At 38.4% G+C, this 26,734-nt stretch overlaps 1 pseudogene across 1 annotated transcript; it reads right to left on the bottom strand.

The window, feature by feature from the left end:
* Positions 1 to 24,679: 24,679 nt before the first annotated feature.
* LOC308373900 (ladderlectin-like) lies at positions 24,680 to 26,051 on the bottom strand (annotated as a pseudogene). Its single transcript has 5 exons — positions 25,917 to 26,051; positions 25,588 to 25,638; positions 25,244 to 25,341; positions 24,972 to 25,106; positions 24,680 to 24,802 (listed from the first exon to the last, which is right to left on the bottom strand). The product of its transcript is annotated as a ladderlectin-like (transcript).
* Positions 26,052 to 26,734: the final 683 nt, after the last annotated feature.

The raw sequence follows: 26,734 nt of genomic DNA, 5'->3' as shown, positions 1-26,734 counted from the left end.
AACAACATATACAGACAACTGAAAAAAAATATTTTAACAAAAAAATGCAAGGCTGTTTAGGGTGCTGAGGATTGTAACAGTAGTACTTTACAATACACCTTACAACCACATCTGAAAGTGTTTGTACAAACAGATCATACACAATACTTTGCGGAATATAGGATGTAAAAACGTACTTTTCACAAAACTGCAGAAGTGGGGGTAAGCAACTCTACTAATAAATAAAAGTATTATACTCAAATATGGGGTTTTGCCCAATTGTCTAATAAACACAATCTAACATAGCCAACGGCACATTTAATTAAATCACATAACCAAATACAAATAATACTTCATAATTAATTATTGTAGGCTAAAGGGCTGCTGCTGGTCATTTGAGTGCCCCGAAAAAAGATAAATAAATAAAAAATAAACAGTTTTATTATAGTTATCAATGCTTATCTCTTAGCATATTTAATATGTTAACAATAACACAAACACAACTAAAGCAAATAAAAGGCCTATACCCTACAGGCTGTATAGGTATTCTCTTCTTTATCCAGTTGAAATTGCAAATACCATATTTTGCTTATCCTTAAATGCGTTGGTTACTTTGTATGTTTTAGCTGTTTGATGCTTGATTCTGTTTGATGGTATTGATTAATGGTGTATTGTCACCTTAAGATATTTGGTTTAGGCTACATTCTCATATTTTGACTTTTTACCAAAATGATAAATGGGAAGACTGTTTTAGCTCTATGTGATTGCGACATAGTCTTTTCATAGTTTGACATGTTGGGACATACTCTTGGGTCTTTGATCAACCAAAGAGGACACATGTAACTACTCTGCTGGTCACCCTTCACTGGCTCCATATAGCTGCTTGAATTAATTGAAATCCCTCATTCTGGCTCACAAGATCAGCCACTGGATCAGCAACTGCCTATTTAAATGTTATGATTAAGCTCCCCCCTCTTTGCTCCAATGATGAGCGTTGTTGTCTCTTCCGTCTCCCCGCAGCAAAAGATCGCTGTTGAAATTGTGTTTGTTAACGGTGACTCTGTATCCTGAGTCAGCCATTTTACTTATCCTGCAAAGAAGAGAGTCTCATTGCGTGAGAGATAAGCACATAGGTAAAAAAAAAAAAACTGTTTGTTGCCTTCCAAAGTAAAATGTGTATTATCAAGGTTTTTTGATTGTTGTGTCTGAACAGTTATAGACAAGTTTGATAAACATTTCACACATGTTTTAGTGCTTAAGTAAGCTACACTAAGAGTCTATATAGCTAGCATGATTTTAGCTCAAAACTGCTGGATGATGCATTTTTTCCAAAAATGTGGGATTGGGTTGATTTGTGCCAAATGGCCTGGGTTAAGTTGTGCCTGTGATCTGTGAAGAGAATTGCAGTCAATTTGGTCTTCATTTGAATTTTTTTTGTACTGAACATGTGCACATTTTAGTTGGAAGCATTACTGTCATGGCCTTGCTTTAAAGTCACTTTAAGTAAAAACTGGCACAACTCACCCCACTCTCCCCTACCACAAGTAATGCTATGTGCTAAAGTGACATCTCAAGCGGGATAACCTACATAGCCTTTTAACTGACTGATTCCCTATGAGTTATCACTCTAAGAATAAACCACACACTCACACAAACTTAAATGCTGGCAAGCGCATATACAAGGCTTGAAACATTCAATGTAGCCAGTACCATTTTCAGCTTTCTAACATTAGCTTAAAACAGCATAACAGAACATTTGCTAATCGCTAACAAGATACTAGCGGCGAAAACTAGCGAAACCTCTTGATATGTGCTTACTTTGACACTATGACAAACTAGTTTGTCAACAACTGTCCTAACACAGGCAAACATCAAACAAGTGCAACACAAGACGAAGCAAGGCGGCAAATAAGCTACTTAAACATAGCCTAGTAGGCCTACCTGCCTCTGAAAAAGGGACTCCTTGTAAACTGCCTCCATTTTTGTGTTCTCACAGTCCTCCTTCAGAACTTGTACATACAGTATGTTTTGCATTTTGAAAAGTGTTCCAAATATTCAATGTTTAATATCAAACAAAGAGATTTCAGATATGTTGTGTGTAAGCAACAGTAAGAGGTATAGCATCAAGAAAATCACAGTTTTTTACAACTGCTCACACACGTTTTCTGAAACTCTTTACACTCCTCTCTTTGTTAGGAATTTCTTTTGAGGTAATACTGTTACAGTGCACTTCATAGAGCAATCTAGCAAAACTGTTTACAATAGACTGAATATATGAGCACACAAATACAGTACTTCCAAATCATTTCAGTAATTATTCCTCAGTTCTCTGAATCAGAATTGACAGTGCACCTTTTGCATTTTCAGTGCTAAAATAATTCATGATGACAAACTGAAATATACAACTGTATTTAGTCAAAACACATAATGCAGGTAATTTAGGGTGCGTAGGGTTGTAACAGTGTGTTCAGTTATGAAACACATGATACACAATATTTTGTTTGTTGGTTGGTATAAATAAATTAACCCTTTGTACTTGATACATTAAAGGCCTACTTGGGTTATAGAAACACAACATCACAACCAATCTCTACCTTTTTATGGCACTATTTTGAAGGGTATTGCCATAAAAACTGCAGACTAGTGTTCGATGTCTGTGTAATATTTTGCAAAAAGTGTTTTATGATATTGAGAACTGAGTGAACAGCTGATAACAATTTTGCAGATTAGGTGTGAGGTTTTGCTCTTTGAGTGACATGTTTCAAATATCATATGACATGTAAACATGTTGTGTGTAAGCAGTTAAACTGATATTTTGTAAATCTATCAAAGTATTTGTTCATAGCATTGATATTGGTGGAGTGTTGTACACATGACACTTATTTTTTTACCCTCAGCAGAATATACTAAGTGATGAATGATTTCATAAAGTATTTTTTAACTCTGTAGGAGCTGATACCACAAAGGTCAAATACTACAGAGTGGCTGTAGTGAGCCTGGGGCTGCTGTGTGCTCTCCTACTGGCTGTCATTATATGGATGGGCACCAAATACACTGCAGAGAGAGACCAGCAAGTAATGAATATGGACCAACTGAAATTAACTAACTACAACTTGACCGAAGAGAAAGACCACTGCCAGGCAAGAAACACCAACCTTACTGCTGAGAAAATTTTTGTGATGGCTAAAATCAACACTCTAACTGCAGAGAAAGAGATGCTTCAAAACGCCTCTGGTGAGTATTACACAATAACTGACCTCTGCAGCTCAGATGAGCATTTAGAATAGTCGACCTTACAGTCTTTTTTCAAATACGTACACACCTTCTGTGTTTCATTTTTTAAACGCTCTACACACAAAAGGCAGAACAACTGATATCTCCTGCAACATGAAACATGCACTGGAACAAGAATCTCATGTTCAAAATAAAATGGCAAACACAGCTATTCATACAGTTAAAACATTTCAAAAATAAAGATTAAAGTGGTACATTTGGGAGAAAAAACTATCCATGATTAAAGTTGTAAACCTACGAGGTATAATAGACCGTCATATTCCTTTAGAACTGGTACATGTGTAGACTTTTGAAGGACAGCGCCATAAAATGGCACACAAGTTTTAAATGCGTTGTGTCTTTGGAAATATATCATGTTAGCTTTTTGTTGTTAGAAAATTTGTTTAGCAGAATAAGTTTGGTTCTTTGAGTGTCGGGTTTCAAAGATTGTGTCACATGGAAGATTTCTGTTAATAATCAGTTGTTAAAAAATGTGTTGTCCTCTTATTACTTAAAATACCCCAATACCGTAAATTCAGTACAATGCAATAAATACAGCAGAGAACTGGCTGGAGATCCGCATGGTGAACGAATGCCTGAAAATAAATGTTTGACCTTTTGCCTCTGCATAATAATGAAACACTGACACTTCAAGGTTGGAGGTGTTCCGATTCCAGTTGTTACTACATTTCAACCAGCCTGAAAACCTGGAGTGACAGCAGACAGCACTGCATGGATCTAGGGGGGGATCTGGTGATCATTGACAGTGAAGAGGAACAGGTGGGAGACAAACACACTTAGCCAAGAAATACATGGAGTGGATATAGAAAAGAGAGATAATTGAGTATTTGAGAGAGATACTTGAAAGACCATAGCAGCACAGTTCTGTTGTGTAGAAATCTAATCAGCTAAGAACCACGTTTACGTCCTTACCTGCATGATAACACATTTGTTTTAGACCTGACTGTTTGTTTACGTTCTTGGCAGAAATTAATCTCAGGATTTAAGAAGAGAGTTTGGATTGGTGCTATGAAGACAGACGGAGCCTGGAAATGGGTAGATGGCAAAGTCCTGGGTAATGCAGGGTAAGATCACTGGAACTCCCTCCTCAAAGATAATGAATTGCTGAATAATGTTAAGATCTCCAGTCATGTTTGTGTAATTTGTGATTTCTATTAAAAAATGATTTCTGAAACCTTTACCATCAGCAGCCTAACAGAGCATGAAATATACAGCATATGAATAAATCTCTTGCCTTGTATAATTTCAGGTACTGGGCTGAGGGAGAACCAAATGGCCTGCAAGGAGAAAACTGTGTAGAGATGATATATAAATTTGACCCTCTGAGAAGCTGGAATGACTACATTTGCAGTGAGAAAAAGATTTATATTTGTGAGAAAGCAATGTGATTTCAATTAAAAACATCTGTCCTTTTTTGAGTCTTCCCATAGGACGATTTTAGTTTTCAAAGATTTTGATAACTCATAAAAAAAATCTAGATGTGATTTCATTGTTGTTTCAAATTTGCCAAATCCCCAAACATCAAGGATGTCTAGAGAGAGAAACAGAGGAGGTAATATTGAGATGTCTAAATATTTCGTAAAAATGGAGCATGATTTGTGACCCTGTTGAAATCTCTCCTTTAACACCATAGGAGAAATTGGCTCCATATAGAAAAATAGATTTAAGCTTTAGTCTCCCTTTTCATCTCATTGCTGTGTAGGATAAACTAAGAGATCTCTTTTTAGATTTTGTCTTCTGAACGTGTTTCTAATTCTACTAGGATTTCTGTAATGGACATCTATTGACCTGCTGATATACAAACACCCTTGTATCAATGATGCCAGAATACCCATGAATCTTTAACTGCTGGGTTTCATGTGAATGATACCTTGTATTAATCAGGTGCTGTGAGCAGTTTTACAGAAATGTTTTTTGAACTCGAACCTACCTGTAGTCATTAACTTTTTTTATTAGTAGTTATTCTCAGAGTGTCCACCAGATGACGCAAAATGTGCATATAATGTAAGAATGAATTTAGGCATACAAAAGTGACAGCAAAATGTAAAAAAAAAAATGAATAAAACAAATAAAAACATTTATTCTTTTCCATATTCTTTGTCAATGCCGAGGAGCCACTAGAGAGGGGCTAAAGAGCTGCGGGTCGCTGACCCCTGGTTTAATCAAACACTTAACATAGCAAGTTGTCCACAGATGTGTACATTCAGTACACATTTAGTCATTTGACAGGTGCTGTTATTCAAAACAACAATGAGCCTTCTCCATGCAGTTTCACCTGCCGTACATATCAGATAAGATGCTGGGAAAAGAGGGAAATGTTTTGTTTTCATTTAAATGGGTATTATGCATGGTCACGATATACATGATTATGATGTTGTTGAAATGATAGGTCATTAAAATGATATAGACATCAAACAATTCACCCATTGGAAATCCCCACATCCTGTGTAGAGTGTGCATGTGTAGAGTGCTTAAAAAAAAAACATTTATTCACCATCACATGTTACAAAAACGGGAATTTGTATATTTGTGAATAAATCCACTTATGTGGAAGGTCATGTAAAACTATTTTTCCTAAATAAAGAACTACAGTGATCAAAACAAATCAGAATGTTTTCCATCACCACAAGTCACATTCAACAAACCCAAATCAAACCTAAATGTCGTTCCATACCTTTACGCATTACTATCAGAATTAAAACATTTCTAAACAGTGGCGAAAACAACAGCCTCCTATTCCAAATTTGATATCAAATCCATTAGACTGCCAATTGATTTCCAAGTGATCTGCCGTGCGGGGTTCTGGTGCTGGACGGTGCTGGTGCACCTGGGCATGCTGGCGCTGCTAGTGACATGGAGCAGCAAAAAAAGAAGAAAAGAAAAGGGAGAATGGAAAGACCTGACTGCTCGCCCTGCAGTAAACTCCTGTGAGTCGCCATCAGCAAATGACAATGAGACTCACACTCAGGGGTGGGGGCTGGGGGAAGTGGACCGCCCATTTCATGATATAGGGAAGTCCCATACGGTTGACTCTACGTCAGCATCAGCCTAACAAGGCTCAGGATGATTTTATACAGTAGATGGCTTGTTGAGCTATTTTCAACCCATAAAATGCACAAAATGAATTTCTTTTAACATTGACACACGCAATGATGTGTTTCATCACAGTAAAGTCATAGCAGTTAGTTTACAGTTCAAAACAACACATTTAAGGGTGCAGTTACACCTTAACTTGAACTGTGCTGTCCATTCATTCAGGGAGTTTCACATGATACTTTGAAAATTAAATGCAGAGTTGCTAATAGGAGTCACAAGATAACTTACTGAGCAGTTATCTTACTGTAAGGAAAAAGGCCTGAAGAATCAGTTTACTGATGAACACATATCCACCAGCATCACTCTTAAAGGTGAGGGAGTAGTTTTTAGTGGCATCTAGTGGTGAGGTTCCACTCTGTTATTTATAAGCGTGAGAAAGTACCTACTGTATGATGGCTGTCAAATGCCATAACAACGTGAAAAGCCCCATCTCAAGCCAGTTTTATGGTTTGTCCGTTCTGGGCCACTTACTAACTAAGCTAATAAATGGCCAACAATTCATAGTTACAGGTAATTTTATACACTAATGAAAACATAGGTTTGACGACTATATTCCATTTTCTAGTATCTACACACTGTACCGTTAATAAGTTAAGACTGTTCAAAGAGGTTTTGGAGAAGGGTAGCTAGAGGATTGTTTTCTCAATTATGTTGGATTTTTACAATAAAGTGTCTCATCTCATTTCTGTCTCAAACTGTTTTTCCTAAGCACAAATATGTTATTGATACAAAAGACAGATGTTTTTAATTGAACTCAAATTGCTTTCTCACAAATATAAAAATTTGACCAACTGCAAGGGCCGTCATTCCAGTTTCTCAGAGGGACATGAATCAAAAAGATCTCTGCACATCCATCTTTATATCCAGTACGATAGCCATTTGGTTCTCCCTCAGCCCAGTGCCTGAAATTAGACAAGGCAAGAGATTTATTCATATGCTGTACATTTCATGCTCTGTTAGGCGGCTCATGGTTAGGGTTTTTTGGTAATACATTTTTTACATGAAATCACAAATAACACAAACATGACTGGAGATCTTAACATTATTCAGCAATTCATTATCTTTGAGGAGTGAGTTCCAGTGATCTTACCCTGCATTACCCAGGACTTTGCCATCTACCCATTTCCAGGTTCTCTCTGTCTCCATAGCTCCAATCCAAGCTCTCTTCTTAAATCCTGAAACGAATATCTGCCAAGAACATGTAAACAAACAGTCAGGTCCAAAACAAATGTGTTATCATGCAGGTAAGGACATACACGTGGTTCTTTGCGGATTCGATTTCTACACAACCGAACTGTGCTGCTATGGTCTTTCACAAGTATCACTCTCAAATACTCAAATATCTCTCTTTTCTATTTCCCCTCTGTCTATTTTCTTGGCTAAGTGTGTTTGTCTCCCACCTGTTCCTCCTCACTGTCAATGATCACCAGATGCCCCCCTAGATCCATGCAGTGCTGTCTGCTGTCATCCCAGGTTTTACGGTTGGTTGAAATGTAGTAACAACTGGAATCGGAACAATTCCAACCTTGAGCTTTGTAGGTTCCTTATTTTCATTATTATGTGGAAGCAAAAAGTGAGATATTAATCAAGCATTCAATCACCCTGAGGATCTCATGCTAAGGTAAGTAAAAAATAAAAGAAGCTCTCTGATGTATGTATTGCATTGTACTGAATTCATGGTATTAGGGCATTTTAAGTACTTAGAGGACAACACATTTTTTAACAAAAGATTATAAACAGAAATCTTTCATGTGACACAATCTTTGAAACACGTCCCTCAAAGAACCAGACTAATTCTGTAAAACGAATTTGCTAAAAGCAAAAAGCTAATTTGCTATACTTTTGTTATACTTTTTGAATTTCCAATGATAATTTTGGAAAACACCTCACACAAGATTTATTTCCAAGGACACAACACATTTTAAACTTGGCACTTCATGGCACTGTCCTTAAAAAGTTTATACATGTACCAGTTCTAAATGAATATGACTGTGTATTATACCTCGTAAGTTTACAACTAAAATCGTGGAGGTATATGTAGGTATTTGTAAAAAGACTGTAAGGTCGGCTATTGTAAATGCTCATCTGAGCTGCAGAGGTCAGTTATTGTGGAATACTTACTACAGGCCTTTTGAAGTATCTCTTTCTCCGCCATCAAATCATTTTTCTCTGTAGTTAGTTTGATGTTTCTTGCCTGGAAGTAGTCTCTTTCTTGGGTTAGGTTGGTGTTTCTTAATTGCAGTTTGTCCATATTCCTTTGTTGCTGGTCTCTCTCTTTGGTTAGGTTGGTGTTTCTTAATTGCAGTTCGTCCATATTCCTTTGTTGCTGGTCCCTCTCTGCAGTTGGTTTGGAGACTATCCTTATAATGACAACCAGAAGGAGAGCACACAGCAGCCCCAGACTCACTACAGCCACTCTGTAGTATTTGATCTCTGTGGTATCAGCTCCTACAGAGTTAACAAATACTTAGTATATTCTACAGAAGGTAAAAATAGATAACACTCCACAAATATCAAGGCTATGAACAAATAATTTGATACAATTACAAAAATGTGTTGGTGTTTATTTGAAACTGCTTACACATTGTTTATGTGTCATACAATATCTGAAACTTTTCACTCAAGGAGCAAAACCTTACACCAAATCTGCAAAACTATAAGCGTATTACTTCACTCAGTTCTCAATTTCATGAAATACTTTTTGCAAAACATAACACAGACATTGAACACTCCGTCTGCATGTTTACGGCACTGCCCTTCAAAATGCAAATGCAAGACATGTATACCAGTTCCAAAAGAATGACATTGGTTTAAGGTTATGTTGCCATGACCCAAGTTGGTCTTTTTTATGTATTTGTTAAGGACAAAGGGTCAATTTATTTAAACCAACCAACTTCCAAAATAATGTGTATGATGTGTTTCATAACTTCATCACATTGTTACAACCCACAGCACCCTTTCTAGCACTGACACTGCAAAAGGTGCACTGTCAATGTTTCGGTACTGTACTGTATTTGTGTGTTCATATATTCAGTCTATTATAGAAAGTTTCGTCAGATTGTTCTATGAACCATAACTTCAAAAGTCATTCCTAACAAAGACATCAGTTTCATAAATCATGTAAAAGAAGTTGTAAAAAACAGACTACAATTACAGCGCAATGTTTCATTTTCAGGATAAAAAATACTTACCCAGGTGCTGTCCCGCTTGTTTTTTTCTGTCATTACCATCTGTCTGAGTTTTGATTGTTTCCGGATCAGTATAAATATCTTCATTTACGGTTTCATTAGTATTTGCATAAAGCTCTAACTGGTCTGTATTATTCATATTTGATGGCGACGAAGAATTCACTGCCTCCTTTATATCTCAGTGCAACCACCTGTAAAAGAGGAAGTCACACAAAACTTTCCGTAATCAGTAGGCTACAGCTGGTTTGAAAAAAAAAATGTGTAAGCTGGAACATCTTACTGGGCTCATTAAGTTAACATCACATCTCATGCAATTGCAGTGCCTCAAATAGGCACACACATTGAAGATCTGATTGTTGTCTTAGAAGGTTCGTAAATTCTTTCAAAACGTATTTTATGAAAGTGAAAACTAAATTCGGGCTGAGAATTAGCTGATAGTTCTGCAGATTTGGTGTGGTTTGGTTTTGCTCTTTGAGTGGTTATCTTTCACCCCTATTTATATCAGTACTCTTACATTCATCATATCTGTTATCAGCAAGCAGCTGGTTGGTTAAACAAATATGTATCTCCTGCTAAATGAAACACTGCATTCACACTGCAAATCATAAATGTATGTCCATTTACAAAAACATTTATTGATGAAATCACTAATTACATGGTTGTGTGGTAAATCTAAAACACCCTATCTTTGATAACAAGTGTCTTTTGTAGTTACAGAGCACTCCATAGAGCATTCTGGCAATCCAGCACTTCAACAAGTTACAGTATATTTTTTTCAAAGAACTGTGGGCCAACTGCATTTCTAGTGCTTCTAGTGCTTTACTGAAAAAGATCATTATATTGAAAATATGAATTCATTGAAAAATCCTGCTGATCCAATCTTGCCAAATGAAGTACTACATTCCAGACACTGTTATCTCCTATCAAAATCAAATTGTCTATCTATAACGGCAAACAATACTATTTTATACAGCTAGCCTTATTCAACCACTTACTAGACTCTAGTGTGATAAATCTGTGATAAAAACACTCCCATCTTTCTTAGGCTTATGCCTTGTAGAGTTACAGTGTAACAGTAAGGTGCACTTCATAGAGGATGGCAAAAACATTTACTGCAATATATAAAACACAAATATTACAGTACTTTAAAGGGTCAGTCCATGATTCTGGCAAAGGGTTGTATACTGTATGTTGAATATGATAATGTTGGCTCATCCACCTACTTGCTTATTGGCAGATTTCAAATCAGACACCTAAACTTTGAGGCTGAGTGAGTTTTTAGCATCTTTCATTCACTTTTGTCGGTTAGGTGCATCCAACTTTGTGGAACTGCAAAATAAAAAAAAAGCTGTTATACGTTGATTGCTTGGACATGGGCCAGGACGTACACAGAAATTCAAAGGCAAGAGGCTAATACACAGTTGCCTTACCAGCAGAGGCAGTTCCTCACACTACAATATCAAAGAAGGCCTTCTCTTTTGCAGCACTTTTTGAGACGTAACCTAAACTTCCCCAATCCTTATCACTGAGAAACACTCTCCTATTAATAAAAGGGAATATCACTGTCTGTAATCTATCACTACCGCAATCTTCTCTTTTTTACCTCTCTCCCCCACAGCTGGTCTTCTTCAACATCCCATTCAACTTTTACCTTTGCTGGAGCCTCCACCTGCGCTGCTATGGCAACTCCCTCATCTCGCACTTCTGCCGTTCGGGGTGCCGGAGCTGGACGATGCTGGTGCACCTGGGCATGCTGGCGCTGCTGCTGTGGCAGGCCTACTCCTGCTACTTCCTGCTGGAGGCGTACGGCGTGCTGGCTTTCTTCCTGTCGCCCGTACGCACCTGGGCGCTGCTGCTGGGCCTCCTGCTGGTGTACCGTGCTTGGAAGGGCCCCGTCCCCAACCTCCACAGCCACAGCAAAGCCAGCCTGGCCTCATGACCCTGTGTTCATGTGTCAGCCTATTAGGACAGTCTAGGTGTTGTAGTGTACAAATGGTGACTTTGTGATTGCTGTGTCATAACCTTTATGGATTGCTGTGATTCTATATGCACTGTTCACGTTTGGATTGCTGTGATCCTTTTCTTACATTCACCGTGTGGAATTGCACAGACTACTCTGCTCACACAGACTGCCTATGAGGGCTAGTTAATTGCTAAAATCATTTGCACCTGAACAATTATGAACGTGATCAAGGGGCGGAGAGTAGGCCTATAAAATGGCGGAGATGCCAACAGACTGGGTGCCCGGCTGGGACCCGCGGGACCGTGGCGGACGACGGAAGAGAGGAAAAGCACAGAAAAGGAAACGAAACGAAACGAAACGGGACGGAACGGACGGACAGACGGACGGGTGGAACGAGAAGAAAGGAAGAGCGGGCTGTCACGGAAGAAGCAGGCCAGAACATGCCATCACGGGGAGCTGTAGGCTTATTGGGATAATCAATGCTCAACGTTCCCGAGCCAAGGAACGTAAGCGTTTCTTCCTGTGTGTGTGTAGTTTGTATTGTTGCTGTGTACGTGGCTAAAGCGGAGTGTTGATCCCTTGCCCTGGTTTTCCGAGGTCTGCTGTTGCCGTTACCGGAACCGAATAAACGACACCGACGAAGAATTAAAGACACCACGGAGAACCAACGTTATAGACTTTCCAACGCTCACGATGTCCTGCGTAAAGGAAAGTATACTACCACCCTGATCCCAATGCAATGTGTATTAACCTGCCTGAGTCCTGATGACTTGTTTTTTTTTTACCTTGCTGCATGTGAAGGCCACGACTGACGTCACTGGGAGATCCCAGGGAAGCCCTTCGTCGGGACGGGGCGCCGCCCACGACGCCATACACTAAGCTCCACACCAAGATCGCGGCTGGGTGGACTACAACTAGTCCACTGCTGACCGACGGCTTGTGACTGACAACGTTGTGGAGATTGCTTGCAGTTAAAGCTGCTTTTAGAACAGAAATTATATTTAACATTTTTATCCAAATAAAGTATATATATTTATTATCTATCGTGTGGTACTTCTATGTCCTGGGCATTCCGCAATTGAAGGCGAGGGTCATACGGCTGACACATGCTAATGCTAACAGGCCGGTTTGGACTTTTGCATTCATTTGGGCTGCATCCTAACTTCCACAGTGATGATGATTTCTTTTGGTAGGATCAATATTATTTGAGGGTTTTTTCTTTCTCTACTGCTCTGTATCCTTCCCCTCCCCCTCACCCTGTCACGTTCAAGTTCAAGTGCATGTGCTTTATTTTTCACATAAAGGAACAGGTAGTGAAATGTAAAAAAGGTTCTACGCTCTACACTGTCCAAAAAGAAAAAGGAAATAATTGAATAAGGAAAGAATGCTGAATATAAAAACTAAGTAGTCTCACTGCCTGTGGGTAAAAACTCCTCCTTAGTCTCTCAGTCCTCGAATTGAGTCTGCAGAGGTTTCTACCCGACGGCAACAAGGTTAAGAGGCTGGCATTGGGGTGTGAGTCATCCCTCATGCTATTTCTTTCCCTCGACTCTACCCTCTTGTGGTAAATATCATGCATGGTGGGTAGGGACGCTATGATAGTCCGTTCGCCTGCACACCACCGTCTGTTGGTTAGCCTGGTCTTGGTCTACAGCTTCCGTACCATCCTGTGAGGACGCTCTCCACAGCTGAGGAGTAGAAGGTCCTCAGTATGGATGGGCAGACCTTAAACTTCCTCAGTCTCCGGAGTTCCTTCACACTATTGAGGAATTTATTGATTTAACATTGTTGTGACGGAAAATAAATGGGTCACTGATTGGTTATCCAGTGGGTGAATTGTTTAATGTCTACATCAGTGTGTATCATTTTAACAACATCATAATCATGTATATCGTGACCATGCATAATGCGCATTTAAATGAAAACAAAGCATTTCCCTCTTCCCCCAGTCTCTGTTACTTATCTGATATTTACGGCAGGTAAAACTGCATGGAGAGGGGGCATCTTCAGTGTAATTGAATAACAGTGTCTGTCAAATGACTTACTGTAACTGTTATATACGTACACATCTGTGGACAACTTGCTGTGAGTTTAGTGTTTGATTAGACCAGGGGTCAGCAACCCGCAGCTCTTTAGCCCCTCTCTAGTGGCTCCTCGGCATTGACAAAAACAAATATGGAAATGAATACATTTAAAAATGTGTTTTATTTATGTTTTTACATTTTGCTTACAGGCCTTAAGACATTTTTTACATAAGATGCACTTTTTGTGCCATCTGATGGACACTCTGGGAACAACCACTAATGAAAAAGCTATTTAGTGAATACAGGGATGTGCAAGTTAACATTTTCTTTGCTTTCAAAAATGATTTATGTAAACCTGCTCAAAGCACCTGATTCATAAAAGGCATCATTAACATGGAGCCCAGCAGTTAAAGATTCATGGGTAGTCTGGCTTCATTGATACAAGGGAGTTAATATATAAGCAGGTCCATCAAAGACATCCTAGTGCAATTAAAAACAATTAAGACAACACAATCTAAACAGAGATCTACTTATTATCTCCTCAGTTTACCCTAGACAGCAATGAGATGAAAAGGGAGATTAAAGCTCCTCAGATTTATACATGAACCTCCTCTGGTGTTACAGGAGAGCTCTCAACAGGGTCACAAATCATGCTCAATTTTTACCAAATATTTAATATAATGTATAATTTCTCCATATAACCTCCTCTGTTTCTCTCTCAAGACGTCCTTGAGATTGGGCATGAGGCACACATTTTCACAATGAAGTGCATTTAACTAGCCTATGACAAGAAGTCTGTTCAAAGATGTTTTGGAGAGGGTCTTGATCTTTTGTCAATTATGGTATATTTTTACAATGCATTTCTGTCTCAAACTGTTTCTCCCAAGCACAAATATCTGACATTAGACAACAATGATATCACATCTACGTTTCCTGAACTATCAAAATCTTCTCAAACTAAAATTATCCTATGAGAAGACTCGAAAAATCACAGATGTTTTTAAACGAAATCACATTGCTTTCTCACAAATATATATTTTGTCCGCACTGCAAGTGACGTCATTCCAGTTTTTCCAAGGGCCACCCTGAAGCTGGATCTCTACACAGCCTTCTTCTCCTCCCACGTCATTTGGTTCATCCTGAGCCCAGTACCTGAAATTAGACAAGGCAGGAGATTTATTCATATGCTGTGTATTAGATGTTTTGTTAGGCTGCTTATGGTTAAGGTTTCAGAATACAATTTTTACATGAAATTACACAAACATGACTGGAGATCTTAACAGTATACAGCAATTGAGGAGTGAGTTCCAGTGACCTTACCCTGCATTACCCATGACTTTGCCATCTACCCATTTCCAGGCTCCATCTGTCTGTCCAAACTCTCTTCTTTAATCCTGAGAACAATTTCTGCCATGAACAGGTAAACAAACAGTCAGGTCCAAAACGAATCTGTTGTCATGCAGGTAAGGACATACACGTGGTTCTTAGCTGATTAGTTTTCTACACAACAAAACTGTGCTGCTATGGTCTTTTGAGTATCTCTCTCAAATACTCAAATATCTCTGTTTTCTATTTCCCTTCTGTGTATTTTTTGGCTGAGTGTGTTTGTCTCCCACCTGTTCCTCCTCACTGTCAATGATCACCAGATCCCCCCCTAGATCCATGCAGTGCTGTCTGCTGTCACTCCAGGTTTTCAGGTTGGTTGAAATGTAGTAACAACTGGAATCGGAACACCTCCAACCTTGAGGTGTCAGAGTTACATTATTATGTGGACGCAAAAAGAGACACATTTATTTTTATTGCTATTCTCACTTTGTACTCTCATATAAGGGATTCATGCATGCATCCACCCTGAGGATCTCCTGCTAAGGAAAGTTAAAATATGCTCACTGCTGTGTTTATTGCATTGTACTGAATTCATGGTATAAGGATATTTTAAGTACTTAGAGGATAACACATTTTTTTAACAAATGATTATAAACAGAAATCTCACATGTGACACAATCTTTGAAACCCGTCCCTCAAAGAACCAAACTTATTCTGTAAAGCGAATTTGCTAACACCAAAAAGAAAATTTGCTGTGTTATAATCAATTTTTTTGAATTTCCAATGATCATGTTGGTTAACACTTCAGACATGATTTATTTCCAAAGAGTCAACGCATTTAAACCTTGTGTACCATGTCATGGCACTGCCCTTCAAAATTGTATACATGTACCAGTTCTAAAGGAATATGACGGTGTATTATATCTCGTAAGTTTACAACTATTATTGTAGATAGTTTTTTCTCTTAAATGAACCACTTTAATCTTCATTATTGAAAAATTCTAACTGTATAGTTGTGTCTGCCATTTGATTTTGAAAATGAGATTCTAGTTGTCAGTGCAGTGTTTCATGTTGCAGGAGATACAGTATGAGTTGTTCTGCCTTTTGTGTGTAGAGCTTGAAAAATGAAACACAGAAGGTGTGTACGTATTTGAAAAAAGACCGTAAGGTTGGTATATTCTAAATGCTCATCTGAGCTGCAAAGGTCAGTTATTGTGTAATACTCACCAGAGGCCTTTTGAAGCATCTCTTTCTCTGCAGATAAAATTGTGTTTTTCGTCATCAAATCATTTTTCTCTGCAGTTAGGTTGGTGTTTCTTGACTGGAAGTGGTCTCTCTCTTGGGTCAGGTTGTTGTTAGTTATTTGCAGTTGGTCCATATACCTCTGTTGCTGTTCTCTCTCTTTGCTTAGGTTGGTGTTTCTTGCCTGGAGTTGGTCTCTTTCTTGGGTCAGGTTGTTGTTATTTAATTGCAGTTGGTCCATATTCCTTTGTAGCTGGTCTCTCTCTTTGGTTAGGTTGGAGTTTCTTCCCTGGAAGTGGTCTCTTTCTTGGGTCAGGTTGTTGTTAGTTAATTGTAGTTGGTCCATATTACTCTGTTGCTGAATTCTCTCTTTGGTTAGGTTGGTGTTTCTTGCCTGGAGTTGGTCTCTTTCTTGGGTCAGGTTGTTAGTTAATTGCAGTTGGTCCATATTCCTCTGTTGCTGGTCTCTCTCTTTGGTTAGGTTGATGTTTCTTGCCTGGAAGTGGTCTCTTTCTTGGGTCAGGTTGTTGTTAGTTGATTGCAGTTGGTCCATATTCCTCTGTTGCTGGTCTCTCTCTTTGGTTAGGTTGGTGTTTCTTGCCTGGAGTTGGTCTCTTTCTTGGGTCAGGTTGTTGTAAGTTAATTGCAGTTGGTCCATATTCCTCTGCTGCTGGTCTCTCTCTTTGGTTAGGTTGGTGGTTCTTGACTGGAAGTGGTCTCTTTCTTGGGTCAGGTTGTTGTTAGTTAATTGCAGTTGGTCCATTTTCCTCTGTTGCTGGTCTCTCTCTTTGGTTAGGTTGTTTTTTTCTGCTTGGACGTGGTCTCTTTCTTGGGTCAGGTTGTTGTTATTTAATTGCAGTTGGTCAATATTCCTCTGTTGCTGGTCTCTCTCTTTGGTTAGGTTGTTTTTTTCTGCTTGGAAGTGGTCTCTTTCTTGTGTCAGGTTGTTGTTAGTTATTTGCAGTTGGTCCATATACCTCTGTTGCTGGTCTCTCTCTTTGGTTAGGTTGGTGTTTCTTGCCTGGAGTTGGTCTCTTTCTTGGGTTAGGTTGTTGTTAGTGAATTGTGGTTGGTCCACATTCCTCTGTTGGTATCTCTCTTTGGTTAGGTTGGTGTTTCTTGCCTGGAAGTGGTCTCTTTCTTGGGTCAGGTTGTTGTTAGTTAATTGCAGTTGGTCCATATTACTCTGTTGCTGGTCTCTCTCTGCAGTGTATTTGGTGCTCATTCCTATAATGACTGCCAGTAAGAGAACACACAGCAGCCCCAGACTCACTACAGCCACTCTGTAGTATTTGACCTCTGTGGTATCAGCTCCTACAGAGTTAAAAAAATACCTTTTGAAATTATTTGGAAAATTATAGTAGATTCTTATAGTTTACTATATTTTAGTATAATTAGTATATTCTGCTGAGGCTAAAAAATAACTGTCATGTGTACAACACTCCACAAATATCAAGGAAATGAACAAATCATTTGAAACATGACATATGAAACCAGAATCGTGTCACTCAAAGAGTAAAACCTCACACCAAAGTGCAAAACTATTAGCAATACTATAAGTTTAATTTTAGCATTTTACTCAGTTCTTCAGAACAGGGGCGTCCCTCTCTACTTTCAAGAAGCTCTTGAAGACCCAACTCTTCAGAAAGCACCTCCCTTCCTAACTGGCACCTTGGCTTAACTTGCACTTAAGCAGTGACAGTCCCGCACTTCTTTTGTCGTTTTCTATTTCTTGAAAAAAAAAAGCAGTATTTATTGTTACACCAGGTTGTATTGCTCTAAGCTTGACTGTTCTCTCCCTTGTACGTCGCTTTGGACAAAAGTGTCTGCTAAATGACTAAATGTAATGTAAATGTTCTCAATTTCATAACGCACTTTTTTGCACAACATTACACAGACATTGAACACTAGTCTGCATTTTTAAGGCACCGCTCTTCAAAATGCCAATGCAAGACACATATACCAGTTCCAAAGGTAGACGTTGTTTGTAATGTTATGTTGTTGTTGTGACCCAAGTAGTTCATTTTTATGTATCAAGTACAAAGGGTCAGTTTATTTATACCAACCAAATTACAAAATATTGCATATCATGTGTTTTATAACTGAACACACTGTTACCACCCTCAGCACCCTAAACAACCTGCATTTATGTGTTGAATAAATACAGTTGTATATTTGTTATAATGAACATTTTTAGCAAAAAAAAAACAATGAAACTGCAGAAGGTGCACTGTTAATATGTCACAGAACTGAAAAATAATAAATTAAATTTGTTAGAAGTATTGTATTTGTGTTTTCATTTATTCAGTCTTTTGTAAACAGTTTTGTCAGATTGCTCTATGAAGTGCACTGCAACACCATGACCTCAAAAGGCATTCCTAACAAAGACAGGAGTGTTAGAATGATCAGTTTCAGAAAACGTATGTGAGCAGTTGTAAAAAACTGTTAAATAAAAATGTTTTCTTGATGCCATACCTCTGTTATTTTCTCACTGTTGCCTACACACAACATTTCTAAAACGTGATTCAGAGAGCAAAAACACACACCAAATCTGCGAGATAATTGTTTGCCTAACAATTCGTTTTCAATTTCATACAGCTGCTCTGGCAAAACATCACACACATGATTTCCATTACAGTAAGCAGACATTGATTATTGAATGCAACACATAGCTACTGCTGAAAGGACTGTGAAAACACCGAAATGGAGGCTGTTAACAGGGAGTCTCTTTTTCAGCTTCTTTTATGTCAAAATGTGTACACGCACAGCTTCTAGCCTACAACGTCCACTGCATAAACATATAGGCCTCCCTAGATGCTGCATTGGCCTCTGGTTCGTATGTCAACGGAGCAGTATTGATCCAGGGCACTTGGCAGTGGAAATCTATAGAAGTCAGTCAATCCCAAACCATGTGTGCCCCTTAAATACCTGTGTGGAAATCAGCGGATAAATGGCCACCTGGGTGTGTGCATATCATGGCAATGAATCAAGACTTGGCAAGAAACGTCCATGTTAAGCTAATGTTAGAAAGCTGAAGATAGTACTGGCTACATAGAATGTTACAAGCCAAGTATATGGGGCAAAAAGCTAACGTTACCAAACATTTAAGTTTGTGAGTGTGTGGTTAATTTAAAGGCTATGTGTAGGTTCTCCTGCTTGAGATGTCACTTTAGCACACATGGCTTGTGGTACTCCTAAATTCAAGAAAGCTACAGCTCAATTTTGTTTAGTGCAATATTTAATGTACATTCGTTTGTTGTAGCTTATAGGGTTCATATCACTCCAACTATGTTATGGTTATAGTATTTAGAAGTAGCTTTTGTCCAAAGCAACGTCCAAAACATTAAAAACAAACATTAGTAAACAGATGAATATAAAAATAACAACAACAAAAAAATACTTATTAGACGGACGCTAGTTAAAGAGGTGAGATTTTTAGCACTTTTGAAGTATACCAAGGATAGTACTGCTACAACCCTCAGCACGCTAAAAGGCCTTGCATTTATGTGTTGAAAACATATTCAGTTCTCTGTATATGTCTTTCAGCAAACTCTTCTGTATACAGTATTGTACATTGTAGAACTAGCTATGCAAAAGGTGCACTGTGTACGTGCAACACTTTGGCCCAGACATTAAAAGAAAAAGTACAGTAGGCCTATAATTGTGTGTTTAAATATTGCAGTCGACATTTTACACCAATTTCGAAAAAATGCTTTTAGTTTAGTTTCAGAAAAAGTGTATAAGCCGTTAAAAACTGTAATAAGCCGTATAAAACTGTAAACAGAGTACCATGTTTCATTTTCAGGAGAAAAAAGACTTACTGTACCTGGGAGCTTTCCCCCTTCGTGTTTTCTCTCTGTCTGAACTGTGAATGTTTCCATATTAGAATACATGTCTTCATCAACTGCAGTTTCATTCATAATTTCATTGAGCTTCATCTGGTCTGGACTATTCATATGGCAACATAGAATCACTCACACACTTATATACCTCAGTGCAAACACGTGTAACAGAGGAAGTCACACAACACTATCCGTTATCAGTAGGTTTAAAACTGGTTGGTTAAAATATGTGTAAGCTAGAACATCTTCCTGGGCTCATTGACATGTAAAGATTTTTTGTTTAAGCAAACATTTTTTGTTTCTGACTGTCCAGATATCACATTCAGAGATATTTCATCCCTAACAGCCAGTGGTGGGTAGTAACGCGTTACAAGGTTATTTTTCGGGTAACGAGTACTTTTTGCGTTCCTTTATAAAGTCTGCACTTTTACTCTTACTTGAGTAAATATTTGAACTAGAATTCTACTCTTTACTCAGTTACATTTCCATTGTGTTTTCATTCAAATGAGTATTGTGATAAAAAGTACACATATCTTTGTTTACTGGAATACAAGCATAGCCTACACGGCAACCAGAGGGTAGAAACGGAGAGGTCAGTTAGCTATGCGTTATCGACGCGCCCTCCACAGGTTGCAACATTGTTGTCATTTCATAGCGGCGCAGGAGACAACTTCAGGTCGACCGTTACTACTATAACTTTAATCGCCGCCACTATGGATGAGAAGATGGATGAAGCTGGCGTTACTACTGGTCCTCCTGACAGTCCTGGGGCAGCCCCCACTCCAATGTAATAATATTTTTGCAACTCACCGTCAGCATCATGTTTATTTACTTGGCTAGATTGCAAATGGCAGCTAAGTTATAGCCTACTGTCAGAATTGCTAACACGAATAGGTCAAAATGTGTAAAATGGCATCTTTTTTCTCTAACCGGGATGATCTTGTAAATAACAATGCTTTTGCAGTCAGAAAGAGAGAGAGAGGGCATTTCCCTCCATGAGAAAGAATGAGATCTCCTACATGGTCAATATTTTTAATGGCCTACTGTTATTTTCTATGAGATCTATGAGATGTGTAATGAAAAAAAACATACATGATACAATGAAGCAACTTGTGAAGAAATGTGTCAAGAGTGCATTTCTTTCTGACTTACTCACGTTATGTTTTTCATTGATCCAAACACTCCAACACAAAAAAGTAACTTGTAATTTGAGTAACTTTTAAACAGAGTACTTTTTTACTCTTACTCGAGTAAGTTTTCCAATTGGAATATTTACTTTTACTCAAGTCGATTTTGAAGGAGGTAATTGTACTTTTACTTGAGTACCAATTTTCAGTACTCTACCCAACACTGCTAACAGCACATCATAATCACTTTCACACATTTTCTGAAACTTTTCTGAAATGTTCCTGTTTTTTTTTTGTTTTTTTTTTCAAAACTCTGCATCCGAACCTAAAAAACTGCACACATGCAAAATGCTGAACCCAGGCATTACATCTCCTGCTAAATGGAACACTGCATTCACACTTCAAATAATGAATGTATGTCCATTGGCAAACACAACTTTTGATGATATCACTAATTACACAGTAGTGTGGTATATCTCATCCATCTTTGATAAGCACGTGCCTTTTGCAGTTAGTGTTACAGAGCACTCCATAGAGCATTTTGGCAATACAGTACGTCAACAAGTTAGATCATTTTTTCCACAAAGAACTGTGGGCCAACTGCATTTCTAGTGCTTTACTGAAAAATATTATATTGAAATATTAATTAATTGAAATATAATCAATCAACAAATGCAGTGCTGAGGGTTATAACAGTAACAAAGTGCACATCAAAAAGGATGGCAAAAACATGTACTGCAATATATATCAAACAAATAATACAGTACTTTTAAGGAACATATTGCATTCACATATTAAGGAAGTGAATGTGCCTAACTAGCAGAAGTAGTTTCTCAAACTAAAATATCAAACGTAATACAGTCAGGGACTTCAGGCGACACAAAAGATGTAAGAGGGATGAAAGTTTATTATGAAAGCCAAAGTCAAGGGAAAAGGGAAACAACTGGGACAATACAATGGAAACAGGATTCTAACGCAGAAAGATCAATAGTACAAAACGGGGAAGCACAAAAGATCAGATTTAGCAAAGGGGAACAAAACACAGAAATTAAACACTTTATCGAAGGGCAAAACAACAGATCACTTGAGGCAGGAGCGCTGCAAGGAAGTATAGGGCGCAGGGGTGAGCGAGGGAACAGAAGAACAGAACAACTAGGGAGTTGCGAAATGGCAGTATGGTCGATAAGGGAATACACTGGTCTGAAGCTGGCGCGATAGGGAACGGGAGAACAAAACGACCTTGGAGTTGCGAAATGGTGGATATGGGTAGTGATGGCGAAATGAAGCTTCATGAAACCTTGAAGCTTTCCAGCCAGGACTGTTGAAAAGTGGTTCTTTACTCGAAGCTTCAAATGCACTCTAGGGACTCCTGCTGGTGAGTGGTGCAGGTGAATGGTGAATTGGGGCTCCCTCACTCCCCCAGTAGGCCTATAAGGAGGCTATTATTATTAGCAGCTATTATCATAATAAAAATTTGTGTTATTATTGCCATCATTAAGGTACTATTATTATTATGGGCCTCTTGTGATCTTTTTCAAAAATCATGCAGGTCTGTCAATGTGAGACAGGAGCCTGCTTTGTCTTGCAAAGGTCCTCAATTCTTGAGTAAACGAAGACCTTACTTCATTCTATTTATTTTAGGACATCACAGTGCCTCGTAGAATCATGACAATAGATGTGAACGTAATTGTTAGATACAAATATTCTCAGATTTTTTATTATTTTAATTATGTATATCTGAGGATGTCTGTAGAATTGATGTGAACGCCATCACCATCGCTTCTCACAAATTTAGCCCTCAAGAACAATCTGGCTGATTTACCACTGCTATTTAACGTTCTTAAATTCTGGTCCAAGTTAAGAACGAATCCCAGATGAGATAACTTTCATTATTATACGGCTCTTCAGAACGTTCCAAAAAGTACCGTTGATTTGAATGGGCCATTCCTACGTCATACCCATACATTAATTCCTGCTAACAGACCTCTGCCAAAGATAATCACCGCTGTCATTGGCAACGGGTTTTGTACTTCTAATTCACATCTTTCATATCATTCCGCCAGAAGTCCAGTCATTTTAACGCAACAGTAGAGAGTAATTTGAAGTCAGCAAGTAATGGGTTGCTATGCAACACCTGAAACTTCAAAGTTCTATTTGCTTGAAGAACTATTTATTTCTAAACGGGACACATGAAACGGCACCTAAATCATTAAAAAGAGATATGTTGGAGGAATGTCTTCTATCGTTTTTGGCAAGTACCCGTATAAAAAGCGGGATAATGTAGACATGTAGTCTGATATCACTGCAGCTGAAGACAACTTTGTTTAATTTCTGTGTTTAATTTCTGTGTTTTGTTCCCCTTTGCTAAATCTGATCTTTTGTGCTTCCCCGTTTTGTACTATTGATCTTTCTGCGTTAGAATCCTGTTTCCATTCTACAAAAATAATTCCCTTCGGTACAAAACAACACCCTCCGCTGCCCGTCGGGGTGTTGTTCGCCCCGTCGGGAATTATTTTTGTAGAATGACCTCCGGACAATACATTATCCCTTACTGAATGCCAGAACAGACAGACATGTAGTCTGATATCACTGCAGCTGAAGACAACTTTCATTATATTGGGAGGAAATTCTCTTAATTATTGACCTGTCCTACTGTCCTACTTTGTTTTGTTTGGGTGAAAAGGAGAATGAAGCCCTTGGTGTCCCACTTCCTCTGAGTTAACATCCCCAGGTTTGTCTCTAAACATGCCTCTGGATCTGGGTATCAAGTGATAGACAGGAACATTGTTTAAGGTCTGCCAACGGTCTTTATGTATTAAAGATGCGTTTCTTCTTGTTTTCTCCTTTTTAAGCCTTTTTCATTATATAATGTGTCTATGTCTGTGTTTTAAAGCGGATATTGCACTATAACTGAAGGAACGGCCCTCAACAGGGTATTTCAGGTTTGTGCCAGTTTTCTGTCTCATGACCTTCAGCTGGAGGACACCTGAGACATGGCCATGCAGTAGCCCACCTCTGAGACTCTTTAAATGCCCATGCCCTGACACCACTGCAAGCTACAGAATGCAACATTCCAGACATGATTAATGATAAACATGTTCATCATTTTATTTACATAGTACAATTTTAACATGATGCATAAGGTGCTTTGCATGGGGAATTATGCAGATTGCTAAAATAGAAAGAATACCAGACTTTGAAGGAAAATAAACATTAGTACAAAAAATTAAGTCACCAAAGGAAATAAAATAAAGAAATCGATGGAAAAACAATCAAAGACTGTAAAAACATTAAATATCAAAGGATACTGATAAAGATATAAAATCTCTGATTTAAAAAAAGGAAAATGACAATTAAAAGATGTCAAAATATATATACAACATATACAGCTGCCATGTCAATAAGTGAAAATATGAAACTGAAATAACTCTTCTTGCACAGATGGATGGTAATGCATGTGAACAGGGCACATCGTTCCAACCCAGACCTCCTTCAGAGAGGGCATAAAATACACCAGCACACTACGTCACAAAGTGAATTTTTACGCACTACTTCTCAGAAATACAGTATTTGGCTGATATGAGCAGCTTGAATTAACTTAATGTAATTCACCTCCATAGTTCATCTGTAGACAACGATCAGCACCATTTGAAGGTTGGCCTGGGCTCCAGTGGAGGAATGATCCAAATCGGGATCCATCACTCCAAAACCAGATTCCTTCCTGCACAGAAGAAGAGAAACCAGAGGTCAGACCTCCTCATTATCGCCACCTGCTGGTGAATCCAGCCTTGTCTAGAAGGGCCTAGTCTAGAAGGACAAATTATGTAAATTGTCATGTGTGCAGAATCAATAAGATCATGTTACTGATTGAGCACAATAATAAGCCTGACCTGCTTGGCCTCTGAGCCACCAATCCAAGTCAACGGCGTACCATTAGTGATTGTCACTATTAGTCCTTCGATAAAATAATATTCTGAAAGACTGTGGACAGACGCCAGATTACCTCCCTGCAGTAAACAGAAGCGCTGGGGAAAGAAATACAAATAATAGAAAAAGGGTAATAAGAAAAGTTACAACATATTTGCTCACTTATTTTTTGTATTTGTTCACAAATGAAACCGTTGCATGCATTTGACTAATTGTTTGTTTATTGTGAACCAACCTCTGCCTCTGCCCATGTCCTTGGAGTGTCGATAAACCTGAAGCAGCGTTCACCGTATTGTTGCCAACCCACGTGACATTTGGGGGTCCGTGAGTAAACTAGTTAAAAAATTTGAAAAGCTGAAATGTCTAGCTTATATTTTTAATCTTTCTGTGACAAACAGAAAAAGTTACATATGACATTGGCTACCATCGGCTACCTGGTGCTTGGGCTTTGTTTTTAACCTTCAGCCCAAACTGGAATTTGTGCAACTACTCATAGATATTATACACGACTCACATGAAAAATCAAGGATCTGACTGACAACAGGATAAGGAAGCAGAGAAAAAGAAATATTTGTTTACCCTGAACATGGGGAGAATCATCAGTCCTGTTCTCTGAAGGGATAGTGAGCTCTGGAATTACAACCACAGTTAAAATAAACGTCACTAGAATGAGTCTGTATTGTAGTATTGAGAGTATTAATCATAGAATTTCCCTATTCTGTGGTTGGAATTTATATGTAGCCTAGGCAACATGGTATATTACAAATAGTGGTAGAGATGAGAAAATACTATATTATCAGTGTCATATTATCATACTTTTGTATAGTCTATTACAATGATTAGTCCTCATGCACAAATGCTAAAATGTGCAAAGTGCTGAGAAGTGCAGATGTTTTTTTTTTTTTTACCTGAAGCACATACGAGACCCAGAGAGAGGAGTAAAATGAATGTCATAGTCTTCATGGTGCCGGCTTCCTTGGAAAATGTAGTCCTCTGTGTACTTTAGTTTGGAGTAATGAGTTGCCTGTTGTAGTTGAGAGCATTATTTTATTATTTTATGGTGAAATGTGGGCAGTCTGATGATATGCATCATAAACAGCTTGTGAATTGTTATCTCAAAGTTTTATTGAACAAGGAACAGGCACGTGCATACAGATAGGCCCCACATGCTGCTCAAGCACCTGCCCTCTGACCTTTGACCTTTGAGCTGAATTTGATATCAAAGTTAGCCTATATGTCAGCTCTTTCTTGTGGAGCACTCATGAAGCTGTAGCCATAGGCTAATTATGCTTTGACATGTCAAGGAGTTGTTCGGCTTCATTGATAGACTATGGGTTATTATTAAAGGTGCCTTAACCTATAGGTCTACTACACTTGATTGAACCTTTATGTTGATTCTTATGTTATCTTTCTTTATTAGTATGAGCAAGTGTGTGTGTGTCTAAGAATGGATGAGTGACACTATGGCTGTAGGTGTTTTTACCCCACATAGAGGACACCTGAACAAACCTGAGAGGCTGAAGGTGGAGCCCAAGGGGAAAAGGCCTTACAGTTTTTTACAATTGCTAAAACACTAAAACCCATTGGCTGAACAAAGTTCTAAGTTGCCTGAACTCATGTAGCTAATTGGGCAGTCTGTTGTCAATACCTTAAACTATTTTACAGGGTAAAACACAATTTGCAGATCTCACTTAGACTTTTCAGCAAAACTCTTAAAACATTCTCA

Source organism: Sprattus sprattus, assembly GCF_963457725.1.
Source record: "Sprattus sprattus genome assembly, chromosome: 13".
Taxonomy (NCBI): Eukaryota; Metazoa; Chordata; class Actinopteri; order Clupeiformes; family Clupeidae; genus Sprattus; species Sprattus sprattus.
The sequence above is the reverse complement of the archived record's forward strand: the minus strand, read 5'-3'. Positions and strand labels throughout refer to the sequence as shown.